The sequence below is a fragment of the Chamaea fasciata genome, unplaced genomic scaffold (assembly GCF_029207755.1).
Source record: "Chamaea fasciata isolate MVZ Bird 193981 ecotype frontalis unplaced genomic scaffold, bChaFas1.0.hap1 SCAF_33, whole genome shotgun sequence".
Taxonomy (NCBI): Eukaryota; Metazoa; Chordata; class Aves; order Passeriformes; family Sylviidae; genus Chamaea; species Chamaea fasciata.
The window spans coordinates 397,744-420,959 of NW_027094118.1; the positions used below are offsets into that span (position 1 = coordinate 397,744).

Genomic DNA, 23,216 nt, shown 5'->3' on the forward strand with positions numbered 1-23,216 from the left:
AAGAAAACCAGAGTGTTTTTGTCCTGCCTGTAGCTCTGAGCAGGGATGACCAGATGGGAACATCTGTGCTGGGGCGGAGCTGGAGACCTGGTGTAGCAAGCACTGGTGGCCACCATCCACCCTAGTTATGCTTGTCCTGGTTCGTTGGTGCCTGGGGCCCTGGGCAGAGCACTGGCAGCCTGGTCTGGCCCCCAGGGAAGGAGGAGCCCCTGGAGAAGCTGTATCAGGTGGGGCTGCTGCTGGAGACACCAAGGACAACCCCAAGGATGCCAAGCTCTTCCTCGACCTGGCCACCGGCAGCTGAAGATGATCGACTTGGATTCTGGCACCTTCTTCAGACACGCTCCCTGGGGCCCAATTTGCAGGTGAGTCCACAGCTGGGGGGATGCTCCCAGATGTGGGCATGGCACGGCCTGGCCGGGCACCAAAGGTTCCTCCCTTTGCTGGGGCAGACGCCACAGATTCTTCACTCGGCCGTCAAGCTGCCTTTTGGCTCTGCGCAGCTGCTGAGGGCTGGATGTGCCGTGGCCGGCTGCAGGCTGGGCACGTGGCCTGCCCTCCTGCTCTGCCCCCAAAGGCAGCAGTGATGGGCAGCTTTGGGCCCAGCTCTGAGCACGGCCAGCGTGGCCTGGGCACTGCGGGCGCTCGGGACGAGGGGACAGGAGCCTTCGGCTGACGGGCACTTTCTGGTTTCTCTCCTTCCAGCCGGGCTCTGCGGGTGCTGAGGCTGCTCTGGGCTCTGCCAGGGCTCTGCTGGGCTCAGCCCCAGGCACGGCTGGGCCGGCTCTGCCCTCACATTGCTCTGACAGCTTTGCATCAGACGAGCCCATTCTGAGCCCACCGAGTGAGCTTTCTGCTTTTGCAGGTGAGTGAGACTCTCCTGCAGGCCAAGAGATTGCAGTGAGGGATCCACATCCAATTGGCAAGAACCCAAGCACTCCACAGTTCCAGCTGAACGCCTGGATCTCCACAGGATGTTTTGTCTGTCCCGCTCTTCATTCCTTTTTTGGCTGGAATCGTGCAACTGCCCTTTCTTCCTCCTCCAGAAGTGCCACAAGTGAGCAAAACCTGGCGAGTGGACGGCGTTCCTAAGGCAGTGCAGTCTGGAGCGGATGGATGAAGAATTGCCCTTCTGCACTTCCCAAGCAGAGCAAAAAGCTGTAAGTGGGACTTTGCGTCTTTGAGAAACCCCTGACAATTTCAAAGGGAATGTGCAGCTCATTCACAGGGTGAGAAGGAAGGTCGTCTTGTAAAGGATTTGGGGTTTGGCAAAGTTTAGATTCCCAGTCCTGCTTGGAGCTGGCGGGGCACAAAGCAATTTCCTATTGCTTCAATCACAATTTAAGATAATACTGGAAACAAACCACAAAATCTTTTTTAAAAGGCTGCTGAGGTCAGCAGGATGGATCCATGCCATCAGCACATTTATGGAGTAAATAACGGAGATCTCATTTGAAAAAGTTCAGTTATCTCTTTATCCAAAGCTATAAAGTATTTTTACTACGTTGCACTTGGGTTTTGTTTTTATCTTCCACTTTTTCTCTGTGTTGTTTTTAATTTTCTTTTTTTTTCTTTCCTTAATAGAAAACTTGTCCTAGGGAAGGAATGTCCTTTGCTGCTGGTTCCCGTGTGGAGCAGCTCCCCAGGCAGAGCCCGGCAGCTCCTGGCCCTGCAGGGCTGAGGCTTTTCCCCGTTGCTGGGCACAGACTGATGGAGCAGCACTGCTGAACACGGGGACACGCAGAGGGAGCAGGAGCAGCTGCCTGTGTCCACCTGCAGCTCCAAGGCCCAAACTCTGAGCAGACAGGGCTGGAAGAGACTGGCAGGCTCCCTGTTTGCTGTGCTGCCCCACTTGTGCCCGGCCCAGCTCTGCGGGAGGCAGAGGGAGAACAAGGGGCAGCTCCGGCCAGCCCCCAGCACAGGAACACCTCCGGCCCCGGGCCTCAGGGCACTGTCAGCACCCGCTGCTCTGGCCACGGCTTCTGCTGGCCCTGACGGCGACAACCAAACTGTGCCTGATCCCCAGGGAGCAGCAGCAGGGCCTGGATCCGATCCCTCAGTCTGGGGCAGGGCTGGACAAACGACCCCCGCAGCAGCAGCAGCAGCAGCAGCAGCACATGGAGCTGACTTTGAGCACAGCCCCCGCCACTGTTCCCTCCCGTGGGCAGTGGTGTCACAGCAGCCTGAGGCACCCGGGAGCCCTCAGGGCCCGCAGGGACTTGAGATGGCAGCCCTGGGCTCCTGGGGGTTGTGCAAGGAACAGAGGTGAGGACTCCCTCTCCACGTGGAGCTTCCCGATGGAAAAGGCTGCTGTGAGCAGGCAGCTGCAAGGGCAGAGAAAGGAGGGTTTCGACCCCTGGATCTGTGCCACTTCCACAGTCCTGGGCAGCAGCCACCGAGCCCCGGGGGAACAGAGGGCACAGCAAGAGGGACAAAAGCAGGCAAGGTCAGAGACTGGAGAGAGCCAGACCTGGGAGCAGGAGCAGCTGCTTCATCGCACTCTTGGAGAAAGCTCTCGGCTGTTTCTAAGCGCTGAAAGGCGTGAAGGGCAGAGAGGAGGGGACACCAGACAATGCTCCTGTTTGCACACCCTCCCCTCTCAGTGTCCCAGAAGGAACTGGATGAACTGTATTCTTCTCTCTGAGTCGTCTCGTTCAGCGTGAGCAGCTTAGCACCAGGAGCTGAAGGAGCTGAAGCCTTAGGCCACAAGAGCTGACCAAGAGGGAACTTTTGACCAAAGTAATGCTGCTAACATGGACCTGACTGAATCCAGCAGATAAAATCATGGAAATACAGAATCCTTTCTGTTGGGAAAGACCTGGGAGCTCATCAAGTCCCAGTGTTAAGCCAGCAGTGTCAAGCCCAGCACTAAAGCCTGAAGTGCCAAGGCCTGGACAAGAGGCCTGACTGAGGCCTGAACAAGCGGCCCTGAGCCAAAGGTGACCTCTCGATGAACCTTCCAGCCAAAGGTTATCTTTGTATCTGCTCGTTAACAAAATACGCACCGTCATTAGCGTTGTAATAGATGCACCCTCTCCTCAGTGAAACATGTATTGACCTTTCTGTATTTAGAAGCCAGACAAGGCCATGAAGTCTGACATCTGGCCTTGTTCGGGGCTGTAGGGTCAAAGGCAACTCCCCTGGTTCCTCCTTGGGCCCTGGCCAGGCTTTGGGAGAAACCCAAGAGGAGGATGCAACCAGATGTTCCTGCACTAGGAGTGCTGCTGGCAGTTTGTTTATTCAGCACTATCAAAGCTGGGCCCTCTCCCAGCCAGGCTGGAGCCTCAGCTGTGGCTGGAGGCAGCTGCAGGAATTCCCAGTGTCCGGGAGAGGCTCTGCAGTCCTTGGCTGTGACAGCTTCCCCAGCTGCTGTGTGGGTGTGGGTGATGGGAAAGGCTGAGGGTAACTGGTGATGGATCTTTCTCAATCACTGCGGGCAATCCGTGGTAGTGACGGCTGGCTGCATTGCTGAGCTGCTCCTTCTGTGCTCCTGTGCTGCTTTGAACTGTAGTAAATTTCACTGATTCCTTCAGGTGCTGTCTGTGTCCTTGGTGCTGAGCCTGCCCACTGCGAAAACAAAATTGGCATAGCTTGGCCGGATCAGCACAAAATGACACTTTTTAAATGTAAAGGTGAGGAATCAGTCCTATCCGAAATTCCCGGATGGGAAGCCCTTCCCTAGAGTTCTCTGGCTCTGGAGTGGGCTGAGGTGGGAACAGATTTTTGACAGGGGCCACTGTATTAGAGGGTGTAAAGTACCCCACACTGGCTCTGAAATGGCTCACTACTCAGCCTGAGTGGGTACCACAGTGGTCTCTTGAAAAGGAGAGACTTAGATGCCCTAAAAACCCTGGTACAGGAACAACTGGCTCAAGGACACATAGAGCCATCTATGAGCCCTTGGAACACCCCAGTATTTGTTATAAAAAAGAAATCTGCTAAGTGGAGGTTACTCCATGACCTGAGAAAAACCAATTCCACGACGGAGAGAATGGGCACATTGCAGCCTGGTGTGCCATCGATGTCCCACAATGCTGCCTGCCTCCTGGGACATCCTGATTGTGGACTTAAAGGGCTGTTTTTTCACTATTCCATTACCCCCAGATGATACCCCAAAGTTTGCCCTGACCGTGCCTTCTATTAATAACACTGCACCAGTGCAACGTTACCGATGGAAAGAACTTTCCCAAGGCGTGGGAAACAGCCCCACGATGTGTCAGTGGGGTGTCGCTCAGGTACTCTGATCAGTGAGAGAACAGTTTCCAGGGGCATACTGTTACCATGGCCTGGATGACATTTTGATTGCACCCCAAACCAGAAAAGAACTCTCACTGATTCAGCCAAGCCTGTTGCAAGCGTTCAAACCACTTGGGCTGCAAGTAGCACCAGAGAAAGTGCAGCAGCAACCACCCTGGAAATATTGGGGACTCAAAATAATGAACCAGACCATACAGCCACAAACAATTCCGTTTCCAACCAAAATTCTAACTCTAAACGATGCACAAAAACTCTTGGGTACCATCAACTGGGTCAGACCTTACCTAGGACTGACTGACTCTCAACTAGCACCTTTATTTGACCTCCTAAAGGGTGACTCTGAATTAACTTCCCCCACAAAATTAATCCGAGAGGCAAAAGCTGCTGTTGAAACAGCAGAGCAAGCTATCACCAACAGACAAGTCCACCGGATATGCCCAGAGGTGTGGATCACTGTGTTTATTCTCATTGTTAGTTTTCATCCTACTGGTGTTCTTGGGCAGTGGAATCCACGCTGGCCTGATCCTTTGCACATTCCAGAATGAATGCTTCCACCTCATCAAGCAAAAAAGACGGCACCCACCGTCTTTGAACTAACTGCACAGTTAATTATCAAATGTTGTCGCAGGTGTTTACAGTTGAATGCTACGGATGCTTCAAAAGTTGTCTTGTCTCCGTGCCACAAGAGCAATTCTAATGGTGTTTTGCTAACAGTACAGCCTTGCAAAGTGCTTTGCAAGGACACTGGAACGCTTTGGGCACCTGCCCGACGTGTCTGTCCTACCTTACGTCCTGTCCAAGACCACCAGCAGCATTCTCCTGGTGGCCCCTCCACAGACGGTGTGGAGCCGCGTGTGGAACAGTGCTGGAAACAGTTTGTTCACCGACCTCGTGGAGAGCTGGGACTCTTAGAGTGACGGTGCATTTAAGGATTCTGTTTGTTTACAAACTGGTTTTCTGTTTACAGAGTGGTTTTTTCTGTTTACAAATTGTTTTTCTGTTAATTGTTAATCTTGTTAATTCTGTTAATTGGTTTTTCTCAGGGTTTTAAAAGTTGAAAGTTTTCTTGTTTTAGTGTTAAGTTGTAGTTTGGAACCATAAGCAGTTAACCTGTAACATGCCAGCCCGGAAGATTGTGATCTCGCCTGACAGCTCCTGGGAGTGAGTGCTGCAGCTCCAGTGGTACATGGGACACATCACTGGCTGAGCAGAATTAAGTTTGTCAAAACCTCCTTCCAATTAAACCCATGCTGTCTTGTGTTACCCTGTCTGCAAAAGGGCCCTTGCAAATGGGATAACGGAAAACAATCTGCATTTTAATAAAAGCAAAGGCAGGAGATGTAGCAGGGTCCAGCTGGTTCACAGCTGGGCATAATGAGTCTGATCATAACAGACCCAACTGGGCTGACCTGGCTTGTTCTAGAAGTCCCCGGGGGAACAAAGAGCTCAGCCAAGCCCATCCAAGCCCTGGCTGCAGACACACCCCTGGCCAGAGATGTGGGCAGTGCAGAGATTCTCAACCAGCTGGCTTTCCAAGCCCGGGAAATTCAAACTCACCATAAAAGGGAGCTTGGAACAATAAATTGTGGCTGTTGGTCAGAACTCAAGAAGATACTGTGTGGTGTGTCTGTCTCCAACCCACCAGCCTCGTGTTACACTATGTCTAAATCTGTGTTTCTATCTATATCTCTATCTTTATATGTGAAACAATAATGATAATGTGCAGTAATGCTGACAATACTGATTTGCCACCTTTGGCTGCTCAGGGATGTGACACTAAATACCCTACAGAAAAGCATTGGCCACGACTCAAATGTCAGTGCTAAACTTTGTGAGACTGCTTGCAAGGAATAAAGGAGGAAGGGATGAAATTGGCGATTTTTATGGGGTTTGCTGATACTGTGGTGTGGAATGCTTTGCCTGTTACTGTGAAAATACAGTGATTTGGACTGCTGGTGTTTTCATGTACCAGACTATTCACAAGCTGCAGGATCATCAAACAGACAAAGGGGCAGTTGAAGGAGCAGGTGAAAAAATGAGGAGATGGGAACCTGTCCTGATGGAGAACCCATCCCACAGATGTTCTCCATACCCTTAACAATGGACCCAGTGGGGAAATGGAAACCCCTGGATGTGCACAGCTGCGCCCAGTTTGCGAATACAACCGTGCACAGTGAGACTTTGACTTCTGGGGAAATTGTTCTGGGTGTGATGGCCCCTGACAGGGCCACCCCAGAGGCTGCAGGGCTGGACCTTCATGCGTTAGAATTAATTAGGACAAATCAGAAGCAAATGAGAGTTATCAATACAGGAATAGGAACTCAGATTTCTCCAGGACACTGGAGGTTTGAGAACTGCTCACTGGAGCTTGGCCTTGAAAAGCGTTGATGTCATGGGAGAAGGAATTGATGCAGATTGTCAAGGAGAAATCAAAGTCATCCTTTGAAACAATAGTGAACAGAGTGGATTATTTAAGCCTATGGCGTGGCAGCAATTACTGATGTTGCAGTTTGAAAAACAGTTGTGCAGAGAGGAGATCCACAGTGTCACTGCGGTCCCCTGGCTCCACAAGGCCCTGCAGGCTCCCAGGGCACCTTTGGTTCTATGGGGCCCGCAGGGTTTAGCTGGCGGGCAGGGTCAGCACCAAAGAGACACGCACCAACTTAAGGAAGCCCAAGCCCACCGCGGGGGGACCCGCCTCCCGCCGGGGCTCTGCCGGCACCGCCACCGGGACCCCCCAAAAACACCTCCCGGGGACCCCCCATGTCCCCTTGAGGGGCATCTGCGCCTCAGCTCTGGAGCCCTGCGAGATCCAAACATCAAGCTGCCCGGCCCCGACAGAAAAAAGCCCCGGGAGCCATAAATATATTTTCTGTGAGCTCCAAACATCCCTCCCCGCTTCAAAAAAACCGCCCAGGATATTTGGGGCGCGCTCCCCCTCCCCGGTCACCCGCAGGATACGGGGGCGATGGTCCCCGGGCGAAGGAGCTGCAGATCCAGAGAGCAGTGAAGTCACGCAGTGCCTCCTCTGCCGGCTCCAGCTCCTCCATCCCTCCTCTTCCTCCTTCTCTGTCCCTCCTCCTCCTCCTCCTCCTCCTCCGTCCGTGCGGCCGCGGGCCGGGAGCTCTCGGGTGAGCAGGGCCGGGCCGGGACACGATGGGAAAGGGGTGGGTCACCCCCAAACCGAGCTGGGGGCAGCGGAGGTTTGGGGGAACAATGGGAAAGGGGTGAGAGGGGGGGATAGGGGGAGGTGGGACAGCGGGAAGGGAGTTCCCAGTCGGGGTCCCCCAGTAAACCCCAGGACTCCCAAGCCCTGTCCCAGCGCCCACAGTTCCCTCCACAGCCCCGGCTGAGTGGGGGGCTCAGCCCAGGACCCGTCATTGTCTGGGGCTCCCTCGAGTGCAGCAAATGGGAGAGTGCCCCCCAGGGTGGATTTTTGGGGGTCTCCCCACCATCACGGCTTTAAGAACCCCCGACAGTCAGGCGCCGCTTTAACTCCCCTTGAAAGGGCGACACCACTCCCGTTGATTCCGGTAGTGGAGCCCCCATGGGGGGCTTGGGGGTCCCGGGAGGGTTTGGGGGTCCCGGGGGGGTCTGGGGCTACCTGGGTGATGCCGATGGTGGTGATGAGGACCCCGTGCCAAGTATAAACCTGCTCAAGGGGGCTTGGGGGCGTGTTGGGAGGTCCCATGGGAATTTTGATGTCCTGAGAGGGTTTAGGGGGTTCGTACGGGGCGTTTGCAATCTTGGGGAGTTTTTGGAGGGTCCCAGGGATGTTTTTGGGGTTCCAGGGGAGGTTGGGGTGTCACGGGGAGATTGGAGGTTCCCAGGGAGGGGCTGGGGGGTACCTGGGCAGGGCAGGTGACAGAGCTGGGACCCCGTGCCGGGTCCGAACCTTCTCACTGGGCAGCGTCAGCGTGTTCAGGGAGATCCTGGGGGACCCCGAGGGTCACCCCAATTCCCAGGGGACCCAAAATACGAAGGGCTCCCCTGAACTCCCTCACCCCTGGATCTGCTGCAGGCAGGGGGACACCAGCACTCGGCCCCTGCCCCCACTATCATGGGGGGGCTGTGGAAGAAACCAGGGGGGCACAGACAGGTCAGGGTGGAACCCCAGAGTCCTGGAGGAGGGGACATGGGGACAATCCCAGGAATCCCCGTGAGGGGCTTAGGGGGGACCCAGGAGGATTTGGGGGCGGACTGGTGGGGTCATGGGGGGATTTCCAGGAGTCTTGGGAGGGGGGGAAGAACAGGGTGAGCCCCCAGGATGGGTTTGGGCAGAACTGGATTGGAGCTTCCAGACGCTGAATCCGATGAGGAGAATGACCACGATGGCAGCGATGACGGACACAGCGACCACCAGGGTGAGATTCCTGCTGGATTCCGGCTCTGGGAAGCACGGGATGGTGAGGAGGGGCAGGGGAACCTCCATCCCACTGCACCACATTCCCAAACTCCCAGTTACCACATTCCACATTCCCCGCCTCAGCCCAGGAGAAGATGCCGGGTTCTGGCATTCCGGGATGCTCCACCCGGCACCGGTGCTGCTCCCGCTCCTCCAGCAGCGCCTCGATACTGGCCCGGGGGAGGAAGGCGCCGTCACTGTTGGGAATGATCCCGGATTTCATCCCCCTTCATCCAGCTGATCCCCGTGGTGCTGGGGTAACATCTGTACGTGTGGCAGGACAACATCGGGAAACAAAGGTTTACTTAACCGAAACAAAGAAGTGGACAAAGGTGGAAGGGGGAGATAACGCCGGTAAAAGACAAAGCTTGAGGCAGCTGCGTGCTTTTCTTTCTCCGGCGTTCGGGGAGACGCGTGTCTGCCGCTCCTCGAGGATCTCAGCCGCCGCAGAGCACGCCGAGCGGAGAACGGCTGTTGCTGGCTGGAGGAGTTTCACTGTGGCCAAAGGGATCCAGTCCTGGGAAATCTACTATCACCAGTTCAGCCTGAATCCTGAGTTTTCCCGGCCACCTGCGGGAGCTGGTCCAGGCCCTGCCTCGCCTTCGGCTCCTTCGGCGCTGCTCCTCTTGCTGCAGCGTGACCCTGCACCCCCTGCGCTGCCGGGACATCCTGCCCCTGCCTGCCGGGACACCCTGCCATCCCAGCGACCAGCCCGGGACTTTTCCACTGTTTCCGCTTGGTGCTCTGAGGATCCTGCAGGGACAGCGAAACCAAACTGCCCTGGGTTTTGTGAAACAAAGCCCTCAGGGTTCTTGGTACTGTTGTCGTTTGTCATTAATGCTGTAGTTGTTTGGTGGGGGGGGAGTTTTTTGTGTTTGTTTGCTTTGTATTACATACTAGTAGAGAACTGCTATTCCTATTTCCCAAATCTTTGCCAAAGAGCCTCTGATTGTAATTTTACCTGGCAGATACCTGTCTTCCCAAACCAAGACAAGGAGGAAGGACAAATCTCACTCCCTCCGCTTCCAAGGAGTGTATATTGTGCGTTGTATAGTCCCTTGGGGTGTTTGCCACCTTTCCTGAGGGTGAACTTGTAGGATTTGTTGCAAACTTATTCACAAGAAATGTTGTGTGTACCTATTAGAGTTTTAGAGTGAGTTAGGGATTTGGCAAAGGTGAATTGTTTAAGTTGAAAATAATTTTTGGGTGGAACAGATCAACCCCTGCATACTACAGATAAAAATACTTGCAAGAACCTTTCCCTTTTTCATTTATCATTATGCACACTGCTTCACTGGAAAAGGCCTCACAGGATGTGTTTGGAGAGGAGCCAGCTTTTCCATTAAACAACAAGGAATATTTTACTTTTGAAAGAAAGAGACAAAAACATGCCATTTTTTTAAATGGCACGTTCTTAGTTATCAGATTAACAACATTTTTGGAGGGGTATTCAAGCAAGTATTAAGCGTAAAACATACAAATAAACGTACTCTTACTTTCAGCAATCCTTTAAGAACTAGAGACTTCTCTTAAAGCAGGATCCCTTTCCTTCTGGGTGGATCACCTTTAGGTATTCCTCCAAACAAGCTGCAGCTGTCCCATGTGACACTGGCAGGGGCAGCTCTGGGCCGTGGTGCTTCCCCAGGAGTTTTTGGCGGCTGACTCTTGCTTAGGTAATTTAGTAATTGTGCTGCCACCTTCGGGATCCCCAAAAGGTCTGTCTCCCACATGCCTCCATGTTGCAAGACTCTATTTCATTTCCATATGTTCCTCTTTTCTGTGCACGATTGGTCTTTGGACAGATAAAGGAGGGGTTTTAGCACCTGTTAATGAATTAATTAAATGGTGGATGTACTGATGTAATCTCTACAAAATGATTCTGTTAGATACTTTGGAGACTTCTGTTTTGCTTGTGTGATCTTTACTATTTGAGGGAAACTTTGAAACTCCTGATGGGCCTTGAGTGATTTTTACTTCTTGGACAGACCGTGCTTCTCTTGTCTTTCTACTTGTTGTCCCCTTAATTTTAGCCCCTAGAGGGCTAAACTTTACAGTTTCATTAAATAAATCATAAATGCTTCAGTTTATAAATAATATAGATGTTCATTGTATATTTTTATATAATTTAATTTTGTCCCCTACAGGGCTAAAATTTGGAGGGTGAGTGCTGCTCTTCAGGAAAAACTGGTGATGGAACAAATGAGGCGCAGCTGGCATCAATCAAGGTTTCAGTTAGACAGAGTGGAAACTCTGCAGTTGGACCAAGTGCCTTCATCAGAGCAGCAAGTTCCAGAGCTCCTTCACTGTGGCACCTTCGGGCTTGGTGGCAGGAGAACCTGACACAGTGAGTGTAAAGCAACGACACCTGAGCTTGCAGAGTCTGTGGGTGAGTAAAATCTGGTCTAAGTTCTGTTGTTTTACAGAAGAAAAATGTTGTAGCTGATCTGTCAAACACAGTAGACTCCAAGTGAGGGCCTGGCAGTGACTCTGTAAGAAGAAATGGTTTCTAAAACAGGGTAAAAAAGTGGGAGCTGGCTGCTGAAGATTGATAGCAGAGATTTTTTTTTGGCTTGGTTGTCGCACTAGTGATTCCACGTGGTATATTTTGATGCTTTTCAGTTTAGATTGCTGTACAAGTATGAAGTTAAGGCATTAAAAAAAAAAAACCTCAAATTTGTCTCTTCAACGGGCTCTAGTACAATTACGTGGTAGTAAATGCATCAACAAATATTGGTTTTAGTTATTTTTTGAAATAGCTCTTAAAAAGCATCCCAAATCTTGAGAATTCATTGGAGCCTTCCTTAATTGTTTGGCATTTCAGTGTGTGTAGGCAGTAGAGCATGTGAGCAGCTGTAACCACGTTCGTGCGGTCAGTTTTGCAAATACATGAAAAAACTTGCTCATGGGAGAGTCACAGCCCACTTGTGTTTACAACCTGAGACTGGTACAGTGAGTAAAAACAAGCTGGGATACTTGTAGGAACAACAAAAACCCAGGAAACCTTGAGAAATCTTTGGAATCAAAATTCTTGTGTGTTTATGGCCAATGCAGTGCTAAGAGAGCCAGGACATGTGGCATGTTAATGTTTGGGTTTGGTTTTTTAGTGTCCACTTAAAATTAGTAACGTGGCTCAGATTTTTCAATACAGATCTCTTAGGTACTGGAGGTAGTTAAGTGTGTCATACTAAACACTCTTGGAGTTGAAAATGTTGCTTTGTGTGAGTATTTATATTTTCTGAAACTCAGCTGTGCATGCTTTTTGTTCGCCGTTGAAATGCTGTAACCACAGCTGAATTGAAATTGGTCGGTTCAAAGGAGCTGATACAATTTTATCTGTTTGCTCATCTAACTTAGAGCAAGAAATAGGCACAGACTCTGGACTGAGGGATGTTCACTGGTATGTTTGAAAATTTGTGTTTGATAATTGAAGTTAAATATCATGAGAAAACCTCATAAACAGGGGTGAAATTCAACATGTAAAGTGCTTGTTTTCCTTTGTGACCTTGTGTGAACTGTCTTGCAGATCAAACTTCTAACTCCTTCTATGTGAGTTAGCATTAGCAATAAGTGGCAAAGTCCATCCTGTTGTTAAGAATTTGGATGCTGTGTAGGGTAAATCCACCTTTTCCCCCTATTGTTTGGCCTCTCTTCTTACCATTTCTGTAATCATCAATGGTTGAGTAAATCCCCAAGAGCATTTTGTGGTAGTGATGCAACCACACTTGCCATTTAGTGAGTGTGTGATAAATACGTATTAAATGGTACCAAATGAGCTCAGCAGAGATAATAGGTTGTGCGCTTTTCTCTAGAGGCAAGAACACCAGGTGTGGCCTGGTGTTGGGATCGTGGATCACAGGAATCAGTCGATGACCTCAGTTTTAAAACACCAGTCTGGCTGCATTTGGTCTGCTCTGCTCTCATCTGGAATCTCTGCTGTATGTGCAACTACAAACCCTTGGTTTATAAATTTGCTTAAAACATTACAAATCTCATACTGATGTAAGACTGCTCCTGCGAGGAAAGGTTTATTAAAGAAACAAATCTTACGTGAGAAGAGTGCAGAGAAGAGATGCATTTTGCCATAGCTGTATGGCTGAACCTATGGGGGTGGACAGAAATTCTGAATCTTTTCTTCCAGCCCCTGTGTTGGAGGAAGGGTAAGGTTGGAATCCTGCAGTTTTCTAAAGTAGTGTCTTGGAAGAGAGAGGAATGAGTCCCAGGCTGAGCCTTCCTTTAGGAGAGGAACTGCAGGTATCCCGTCATGCCCCGCGCCGCTTTGCGCCTCGGTGTATCCCGTCATGCTCCGCGGCGCCGCTTTGCGCCTCGGTGTATCCCGTCGTGCCCCGCGGCGCTTTGCGCCTCGTTGTATCCCGACATGCCCTTTGGCGCTTTGCGCCTCGGTGTATCCCGTCATTCCCTGCGGTGCCGCTCTGCGCCCCGGTGTATCCCGTCATGCTCCGCGGCGCCGCTTTGCTCCTCTGCGTACAAATGACGTCACCGGCGTTTATTTCGCCTCTCATTTGCATAAGTTTACATAAGGCTGGCGCCTCGGTGAGGTGGGCGGGGTCTGAGTCACGCCCAGGCCCCTCCCAGTACAAACCAGTAACTCCCAGTCCCCGTGGTCAGTGACGTCATTCGCGTTTATTTGTGCTCTCATTTACATAAGTTTGCATATCGGCGCGGTGGGCGGGGTCAGAGCCGCGTTGGCCCCTCCCACTCCCTCCCAGTAGAACCCAGTAACCCCCAGGCCCCGCCCAGTTTGCCCCGCCCTTGTTGTCGATCTATATAAGGGAAGGGGGCGTGGCCTGATGAGGGGCATGGTCGGTTCACATGTGGGGGAGGGGCAAAGGTTAAACCACGCCCAGAAACCCCGAAACCAGTTTAAACCAGTATAAACCAGTAACCCCCAAACCCACTCCCAGTTCATCCCAGTATAAACCAGTGACCCCAAACCCACTCCCAGTCTATCCCAGTATAAACCAGTGACCCCAAACCCACTCCCAGTCCATCCCAGTATAAACCAGTGACCCCAAACCCACTCCCAGTCCATCCCAGTACAAACCAGTGACCCCAAACCCACTCCCAGTCTATCCCAGTATAAACCAGTGACCCCAAACCCACTCCCAGTCCGTCCCAGTATAAACCAGTGACCCCAAACCCACTCCCAGTCCATCCCAGTACAAACCAGTGACCCCCAAACCCACTCTTAGTCCATCCCAGTATCAAACCAGTGACCCCCAAACCCACTCCCAGTCCATCCCAGTACAAACCAGTGACCCCAAACCCACTCTCAGTCCATCCCAGTATCAAACCAGTGACCCCCAAACTCACTCCCAGTCCATCCCAGTATAAACCAGTGCCCTCCAGTCCCCGTCCCAGTGCCCGCACCCTTCCGTACTGGTTTGAACTGGGATCTCTCGACGCTCGGCGACCTCCAGGGAGCGGCTCAGAGACAGGGCCTGGCGCTGGGGGATACTGGGAGTTACTGGTTTATACTGGTTTGTACTGGTTTGTACTGGGTTATACTGGTTTGTACTGGTTTGGGGGTTTTCCTTACTGGTTTGTACTGGGAGGGGCTTTAGGGGTCACTGGGACGAACTGGGATGAACTGGGAAGGGATTTGGGGTGACTGGTTTGTACTGGTTTATACTGGTTTATACTGGTTTGGGGTTTTTCTTTACTGGTTTGTACTGGTTTGTACTGGGAGGGGGTTTGGGGGGTTTTTTGGGATTTTTGGGGAGAATTTGGGGGATTTTGGGGATCTAAAAATTCCAATTTTTCGTGGGAATTTTGGGGTCATTTTCTGGGATTTTGGGGCTCTGAAATCCTGATTTTTAATGGGAATTTTTGGGGTGAATTTTTGGCGTTTTGGGTGGGAATTTTGGGGAGAATTTGAGGGATTTTGGGGCTTCAAAAAACCCCATTTTTCAGTCGGAATTTTGGGGTCATTTTTTGGGATTTTGGGGCTCTGAAATCCTGATTTTTAGTGGGAATTTTGGGGTCATTTTTAGGGCATTTTCAGTGAATTTTGGGGGATTTCGGGGCTCTAAAAGTTCCAATTTTTAGTGGGAATTTTGGGGTGAATTTTGGGGGATTTTGGGGCTTTAAAAATCTCAATTTTGGGAGGGAATTTTGGAGTAAATTTTGGGGATTTTGGGTGGAAATTTTGGGGTGAATTTTTGGGGATTTTGGGGCTCTGAAAATCCCAATTTTTAGTGGGAATTTTGGGGTTTTTTGAGGGATTTTAAGTGGGAATTTTGGGGTGAATTTTTGGGATTTTGGGTGGAAATTTTGGGGGTTTTGGAACTTCAAAAATTCCAATTTTGGGGTGAATTTTGGGGATTTTTGAGGCTCTAAAAATCCCAATTTTCAGCGGGAATTTTGGGGTAAAATTGAGGGATTTTGAGGCTTAAAAATTTTCAGTTTTCAGTGGAAATTTTCGGGTCATTTTTTGGGATTTTGGGTGGAAATTTTGGGGTGAATTTTTTGGATTTTTGGGATCGAAAAATTTTAGTTAAAATAATTAAATAATTATTTAATTATTTTAATGAAAATTAAATAAAATTAAATTTCAATAAATTTTCAGCTCGCCGGTTTTTGTTGTTGTTGTTTTGCTGTCGCCGCGGGTTTTTTTTGATTGTTTGTTTGTGGGAGTTTGAGGTGGTTTTTGGGAAAATTTTTCCCCTCAGGTTTTGCCGATTTGGGGATTTTTTTTCTTTTTAAGGCGATTTTTTTCCCCAAAAAAATTCGTTTTTCCCTCTAAAATCCCCATTTTCCCCCCTAAAATCTCCCTTTTTTCCCCAAAATCTCCATTTTCCCCCCAAATTTCCGTCTTATCCGGCAAAACCCCCCGCGCGCCGCCATCTTGTACGGCAACCCCGAGCGGCCAAACCACCCCAAACCCGACAAATTTTCCCGTTTCCCAACCAAAATCTCCATTATTCTCTCTAAAATTTCTTTTTTTTTCCCTTAAATCCCATTTTTTTCCCCCAAATCTCCATTTTCTTCGTTTTTGTACGGCCAAAAAAAACCCCGTGCGCCGCCATCTTGTACGGCAAGATCCTCAGGGCGCCGCCATTTTGCCGCCCGCTCCTCACCCCTCACACCGCGCCGCCATTTTGTACGGCAACCCCCAGCGGTCAAACCACCCCAAAACTCCCTAAATTTTGCCCTTTCCCCCCCAAATTTAGAGTCGGAGATTTCCATTTTTATCTCTAAAATCCACTTTTTCCCCCAAATCCCCTTTTTCCACCCAAATCTCCGTTTTCTCCATTTTGTACGGCACGATCCTCAAGACGCCGCCATTCTGTCGCCCTCACGTCTCCCTCAAACAGCGCCGCCATTTTGTACGGCAACCCCCAGCGGCCAAACCGCCCCAAAACCTCCCGATTTTATCCGTTTTTTCTCCAAATTTAGAATCGGAAAATCCAATTTTTATCTCTAAAATCCCCTTTTCCCCCGAAATCCCCTTTTTTCCTCCCAAATCCCTGTTTTCTCTATTCTGTACGGCGAAATCTCCGAGCCGCCATTTTGTCGCCCTCACACCGCGCCGCCTTTTTGTACGGCAAGCCCCGGAGGCCAAACCGCCCCAAAACCTCCCGATTTTATCCGTTTTTTGCCCCAAAAAACGAGTCGGATATTTCCGGTTTTTAATTCTTTTGAATTTTTCAGGATCCCCCCTCAGCCCAACGTGTCTTTCCAGGGTCTTTTCGGGGTGTCTGAGGGCGCGGCCGGAGCGGCCCCGGGGGAGCTCAGCGGGTTTTGAGCGAAGGTTTGCCGGAGAGGGCCTGATTAAACAAACAAAAAAACCCCGAAATAAATAAAAATGTAAAAATATCATTCTGGGGAGGGATTCCCCCTCCCCCCAAATTTTTTTGGGGTTTTTTTGGGGGGGGTTTTTTTGGTCACCTTTGGCCGCCAGCTGCAGGTGGTTCCGGAGGCGCCGGCGGCGCTGATCGGCCTCGTGCGTGGCCTTGGCAAATGAGGAGAAGGGGGAAGGAGGCAGCTCTTAGGAACAGAATTATTCCTTTTATCCTCTAAATGCCTGTTTAAGTACTGCCTTCCCTTAGGGGGATAACTCAAGCAAACACCTGTTGGATGCCATTGTGTTTTCAGGGATGATTTAGGGATGGCTGCCCATTTCTAGCGATCCTGTTCAGAAGTGGTTTAAAATGTACAGTAGTGTAGGCAGAAAGTCAAGCTAGAGCTGCTGTGACAGTGCTTCCATCATCTGTCAGCATCCTGAGTGTTGTGAGCTAAACCTGAAATTTGATTTGAACTGCCTGATATCTGCCAAGGGGCAGGATATCATTGCTGGAGAGAAATCCTCTCATCTTCCGCGACTCCATCCCCAGTCAGATGGAAGAACAGGTTGGTATCCAGAGGTGAATGGCACTGGACCTTTACGGGGCACAGAAATCATCCATATCCCCGTGCTTTTAAGGAAAAGGATTCTGAGCAGAGGGCCCTTTGACTCTGCGGCAGAAACTGCTTGGAAAAAGTTGCTTTAATAATAAGATTCTGACTGAAGAGTTTTGCAGAGGATGGTTTGCTTATGGAAATGGTCAAGCGGTCGTTCTGGTATTTGGACACCAGGTTACAAAAAGAGGAAAACTACTGTATCGGTGTACACGAAGTGAATGAAAAAGTAGATTAAAGGAAAAGTTCAGAAGCCAAAGCTGGAGAGAGGTTCAGAGTAACCCAAAATTGCCATCCAAGATCTTGGGGAGGAGGGTTGTAACCTTTCTGAGGTATTACTGTGCGTGTACTCCCTAACGAATACATTGGGTGTGTTAGACCAAAGCAGACAATTAATTTTTAACACAGAAGGACTTTGAGGACAACTCTGACACCCAGAGGAAAGAAAAGGCTTAATGGAAAGCTTCCATCTTCGAATCACTGCTAAAGTAGAAGTGCTGTTTTGTTAGTGGAAAATGTCAGTGAAATTTCAAATAATTGTGTATTCCTGAGAGGTGATTTACTACAGTAAATCCCCTTTGTGGAATAGTTAAGTCACAACTGAAATTTGGTGCTGTGCAGTAGTCCATTGTTCTGGTACTGAAACTCTTTAGGGAACAGTCCCCATAAGGGGTAATGATTTGCTGGTGGCCAAGAAATGTATTTTCTGTATGATCCAGGTGGAGAAGTAAAGGAAGAAATGCTGTGAAATGGACACATTTTTTGTACACCTGAAAAGAGACTTGGATGTGATATGCAGGCAGATATCAGCTTTAAATTCAATGTAGTCAATGTTAATGGTATTAACATAGAGATCTTTATCAGCAGAGGTGTATTCAGGCTTCTTCTATTTTCCTGTCCATTTGCTTCAGTGTAGCAGTGTGAGATGAAAGCCCAAGGCTTTGCAGACTGGCTCCTCATTTGTGCCCCTGTTTGAGGCAGGGAACAGGTAGACCTGAGAAACAGTGAGAATGCCAGCACAGGGGCTCCTGCTGCACGTGCTGATGCGTCCCTTGTGTGGGATGGAGACTGCCCACTTGGTTTGAGGATTTGCTTCCAGGCACCTGATTTCTCTGAGATGGTGTCATTTTCTCTGTAAATGTGCCTCTATGGCTGTAGCTGCCAACAGTTTAGTCTGAACAGTATTCATCGGTTTGATTGTTTCTGCTCCCTCTGACTTTGTGGTGCACAAGTCGACCTAAATGTCTCAATAATGAATTATTGCTGGGTAATTAATCAGCTTCCCCTGCTTTAGACAGTTGCCTCCTAGAACTTACCATTATTCACCTCCATCAGCCAAGACATACAGACACTAATTGCCTCATAATATTGTCAGGAAGATGTCAGGTAGTACTGACAGGGTGTGAGTGCGTCTCTTTGATCTAAGCAAATTTTGTTAGTGTTTTGCCCCTAATCTCATTCTACACATTTATCTTGCCAGTGCCACGAGCTGGACTGAGGACACATCATCAGGGTGCAGTCAGGAGCAATCTGTCCAAATGAACAGTGATTTCAGATTTGCAATGGGAAGTGAGTAATTCCCCAGCAGGTAAGTCACAAAACCAGTTACTGACAGCTGGGACAGTGGAAATTCTCCTTGCAGTGGCCTTGTTTTAAACACCAAGATGAAAATATAATGCATGCTTAGAAGGTGCAAACAATGTCTAGTCTCATTTCACTCAGTGAAATTTGCTCAGCTTCATCTTGGAGCACTGGAGACATTTTAGTATTTCAAAGTGTATCAAACTATTTGCCCAGTATTTGGAAAAGCTACTCAGATTTAGTGGAAATGTTTCTATTTCAGACCCAAACCACTTTGATATTTGTTAATTTTATTAGTGTATTGAAGTTCATTGACACTGGGAAAAGTGATCCTGTTTCTTCAATTGATAACACCACAGGAATTGCCTTTTTATTAATCTTTATTTGGGTGCCTCCCTGTCCCTATGGAACAATGGGGTTGAAGATGCAGTGAGGTAGAACACTGGAAGGAAAAGGCCAGGCTAAATATTCCTTGAAATAAATAGGTCTCTTTCCCTTGACTTCAAAGGAAAAGAAAACCAACCTAATTAAATACAATTAAAGGGGAAGAGGAAAAAACTGAGAACCTTTGATTTGAACACACTTTGGAGCAGAGCATGGAGAGATAGGAGAATGATCTCTGTGAGATGAATAAGTTGCCTCTCCTGCTGCATTTGTTTTGGGGTGGGTGAATCATTTCTTGAGGATTCTGTTTTTAAAAGTTGGATTTGACTTGGTTGATATTCCTTTCAGCATCCAGATTTTCTATTTTGGCTTGTATTTTTCATACAAGAACCATGTTGTTAGAGCAGATAGCTGGTCCTGCAGTACAGGCAGATCTCATAAGGGTAGGAGGATAAGGAAATACACCGGAAAGGACAATATTGAAGATTTTATCAAGTTTGACCTCCTGGCAGTTGAAGCAAGTTGTCCCTCAAGGTCTTGTGGGAGCTGTTTCAAGTGAAGAGAGCACGAGTCACAAACAGTGAAGTTCTCTGACTGATTCTAAACAGGGTAAAGAATTAGCCCCTTCACCATCACGCCTGGATTTTTACCTGGGGAGAATGTCTATGGAAAAAGATTGTGGCTGTTGTGAAGGAATAATGTCCAAGGCAGCCGAAAATCTGCGTTGGCTGATGTGTTGTGTGTCCTCCCTCCTCCCAGTGTTTTCAGTCAGTGTGTCAGAGCCTTTCCTGGCATGTGAGACATTCCTTGAAGTGTTGAAATGGTTCCTTGGGACTCCCTCACTCTTGGCAAAAAAAGTAGGAGGAGTGTTGGGGGTTAGGTTTGTTCCTTCTTTCTCTAAAGAATTTTTTCCCCACACGTTACCAAGGAGACCAAGTGTTGGATACTTGAGAGTACTTAACCGAAACAAAGAGGTGGACAAAGGTGGAAGGGGGAGATAACGCCGGTAAAAGACAAAGCTTGAGGCAGCTGCGGGCTTTTCTTTCTCCGGCGTTCGGGGAGACGCGTGTCTGCCGCTCCTCGAGGATCTCAGCCGCCGCAGAGCACGCCGAGCGGAGAACGGCTGTTGCTGGCTGGAGGAGTTTCACTGTGGCCAAAGGGATCCAGTCCTGGGAAATCTACTATCACCAGTTCAGCCTGAATCCTGAGTTTTCCCTGCCACCTGAGGGAGCTGGTCCAGGCCCTGCCTCGCCTTCGGCTCCTTCGGCGCTGCTCCTCTTGCTGCAGCGTGACCCTGCACCCCCTGCGCTGCCGGGACATCCTGCCCCTGCCTGCCGGGACACCCTGCCATCCCAGCGACCAGCCCGGGACTTTTCCACTGTTTCAGCTTGGTGCTCTGAGGATCCTGCAGGGACAGCGAAACCAAACTGCCCTGGGTTTTGTGAAACAAAGCCCTCGAGGTTCTTGGTACTGTTGTCGTTTGTCATTAATGCTGTAGTTGTTTGGTGGGGGGGGAGTTTTTTGTGTTTGTTTGCTTTGTATTACATACTAGTAGAGAACTGCTATTCCTATTTCCCAAATCTTTGCCAAAGAGCCTCTGATTGTAATTTTACCTGGCAGATACCTGTCTTCCCAAACCAAGACAAGGAGGAAGGACAAATCTCACTCCCTCCTCTTCCAAGGAGTGTATATTGTGCGTTGTATACTCCCTTGGGGTGTTTGCCACCTTTCCTGAGGGTGAACTTGTAGGATTTGTTGCAAACTTATTCACAAGAAATGTTGTGTGTACCTATTAGAGTTTTAGAGTGAGTTAGGGATTTGGCAAAGGTGAATTGTTTAAGTTGAAAATAATTTTTGGGTGTAACAGATCAACCCCTGCATACTACAGATAAAAATACTTGCAAGAACCTTTCCCTTTTTCATTTATCATTATGCACACTGCTTCACTGGAAAAGGCCTCACAGGATGTGTTTGGAGAGGAGCCAGCTTTTCCATTAAACAACAAGGAATATTTGACTTTTGAAAGAAAGAGACAAAAACATGCCATTTTTTTAAATGGCACGTTCTTAGTTATCAGATTAACAACATTTTTGGAGGGGTATTCAAGCAAGTATTAAGCGTAAAACATACAAATAAACGTACTCTTACTTTCAGCAATCCTTTAAGAACTAGAGACTTCTCTTAAAGCAGGATCCCTTTCCTTCTGGGTGGATCACCTTTAGGTATTCCTCCAAACAAGCTGCAGCTGTCCCATGTGACACTGGCAGGGGCAGCTCTGGGCTGTGGTGCTTCCCCAGGAGTTTTTGGCGGCTGACTCTTGCTTAGGTAATTTAGTAATTGTGCTGCCACCTTCGGGATCCCCAAAAGGTCTGTCTCCCACATGCCTGCATGTTGCAAGACTCTATTTCATTTCCATATGTTCCTCTTTTCTGTGCATGATTGGTCTTTGGACAGATAAAGGAGGGGTTTTAGCACCTGTTAATGAATTAATTAAATGGTGGATGTACTGATGTCATCTCTACAAAATGATTCTGTTAGATACTTTGGAGACTTCTGTTTTGCTTGTGTGATCTTTACTCTTTGAGGGAAACTTTCAAACTCCTGATGGGCCTTGAGTGATTTTTACTTCTTGGACAGACCGTGCTTCTCTTGTCTTTCTACTTGTTGTCCCCTTAATTTTAGCCCCTAGAGGGCTAAACTTTACAGTTTCATTAAATAAATCATAAATGCTTCAGTTTATAAATAATATAGATGTTCATTGTATATTTTTATATAATTTAATTTTGTCCCCTACAGGGCTAAAATTTGGAGGGTGAGTGCTGCTCTTCAGGAAAACCTGGTGATGGAACAAATGAGGTGCAGCTGGCATCAGTCAAGGTTTCAGTTAGACAGAGTGGAAACTCTGCAGTTGGAGCAAGTGCCTTCATCAGAGCAGCAAGTTCCAGAGCTCCTTCACTGTGGCACCTTCGGGCTTGGTGGTAGGAGAAGCTGACACAGTGAGTGTAAAGCAGCGACACCTGGGCTTGCAGAGTCTGTGGGTGAGTAAAATCTGGTCTAAGTTCTGTTGTTTTACAGAAGAAAAATGTTGTAGCTGATCTGTCAAACACAGTAGACTCAAAGTGAGGGCCTGGCAGGGACTCTGTAAGAAGAAATGGTTTCTAAAACAGGGTAAAAAAGTGGGAGCTGGCTGCTGAAGATTGATAGCAGAGATTTTTTTTGGCTTGGTTGTCGCACTAGTGATTCCACGTGGTATATTTTGATGCTTTTCAGTTTAGATTCCTGTACAAGTATGAAGTTTGTCTTGCCCCCTCTTTGTTGGGCAGCTTTATGGCCATGATACTCAAGAAATGATGAGCTTTCTTTATGTTGATTTATACTGTTGGCTGGGGATTATTTGTGGGGTTTTTTCTGCTTGAGGTCTCAACCATTAACAAACAAACGTGTGCTGAACTTCTGCTTTGTGCATAAACCTCCAAAGTGGAAAAAAGCCTTTGACATTTCCTGTATTTCTATTATAAAGTAGCTATAAGTGGTACAGTTTTGGGGGTGGGTGACTCACTTCTTGAGGATTTTATTTTTAGAAGTTGGATTTGACTTGGTTGATATTCCTTTCAGCATCTAGATTTTCTATTTGGGCATGTATTTTCCACGTTGACTTGAATGATCATAGTGTCAAAAAGTCAATATGCTGTTGTAGAAGTGAGAAGTTTGCCTGAGTACTGGATTCCAGGGAGGAGAAATAGAAGAAAATAAGTAAATACTGTTGCAGTTTGTCTATTTAAAAGCTCTATTTAATACATTTTTTACCGTGTTGCTTGCTGAGTTTAATCAGAGTCCGAATAGATTTCAAACCTTCTCTCCAGTTTTAGGCAGCTTGGAGATGGCAATTTCAAGATTACCTCATCTTGTTGGCGTGGTTTCTTTCTAGGAAGGCTAACTGGTACATCAGAATCTACTTTGTTTTTCCAGAAGCATCAGTACTTCATGGTATTGTGGAAAAGTTCAAATCATTACCGTGCCAACCCGTCACAGTTAATTTTTTGGCAGAATGAATCCATACCAACCAATGGTTTCAATCGATTTCTCATGCAGATTCTGCAGTAGATGTGCAGATCTGTTGATTAGCTCAGCCTGTTGGAAGAGTGGGGTCTGCCCCATTTGTTGTCCTTGG

At 48.5% G+C, this 23,216-nt stretch overlaps 1 protein-coding gene across 1 annotated transcript in view; it reads left to right on the top strand.

The window, feature by feature from the left end:
• LOC136303427 (zinc finger protein 850-like) overlaps window positions 1–23,216 on the top strand; it is a gene marked incomplete at its 3' end in the record, with an annotated part of 418,758 nt that overhangs the window by 20,584 nt on the left and 374,958 nt on the right. The gene's annotated exons all lie outside the window — the stretch shown is intronic.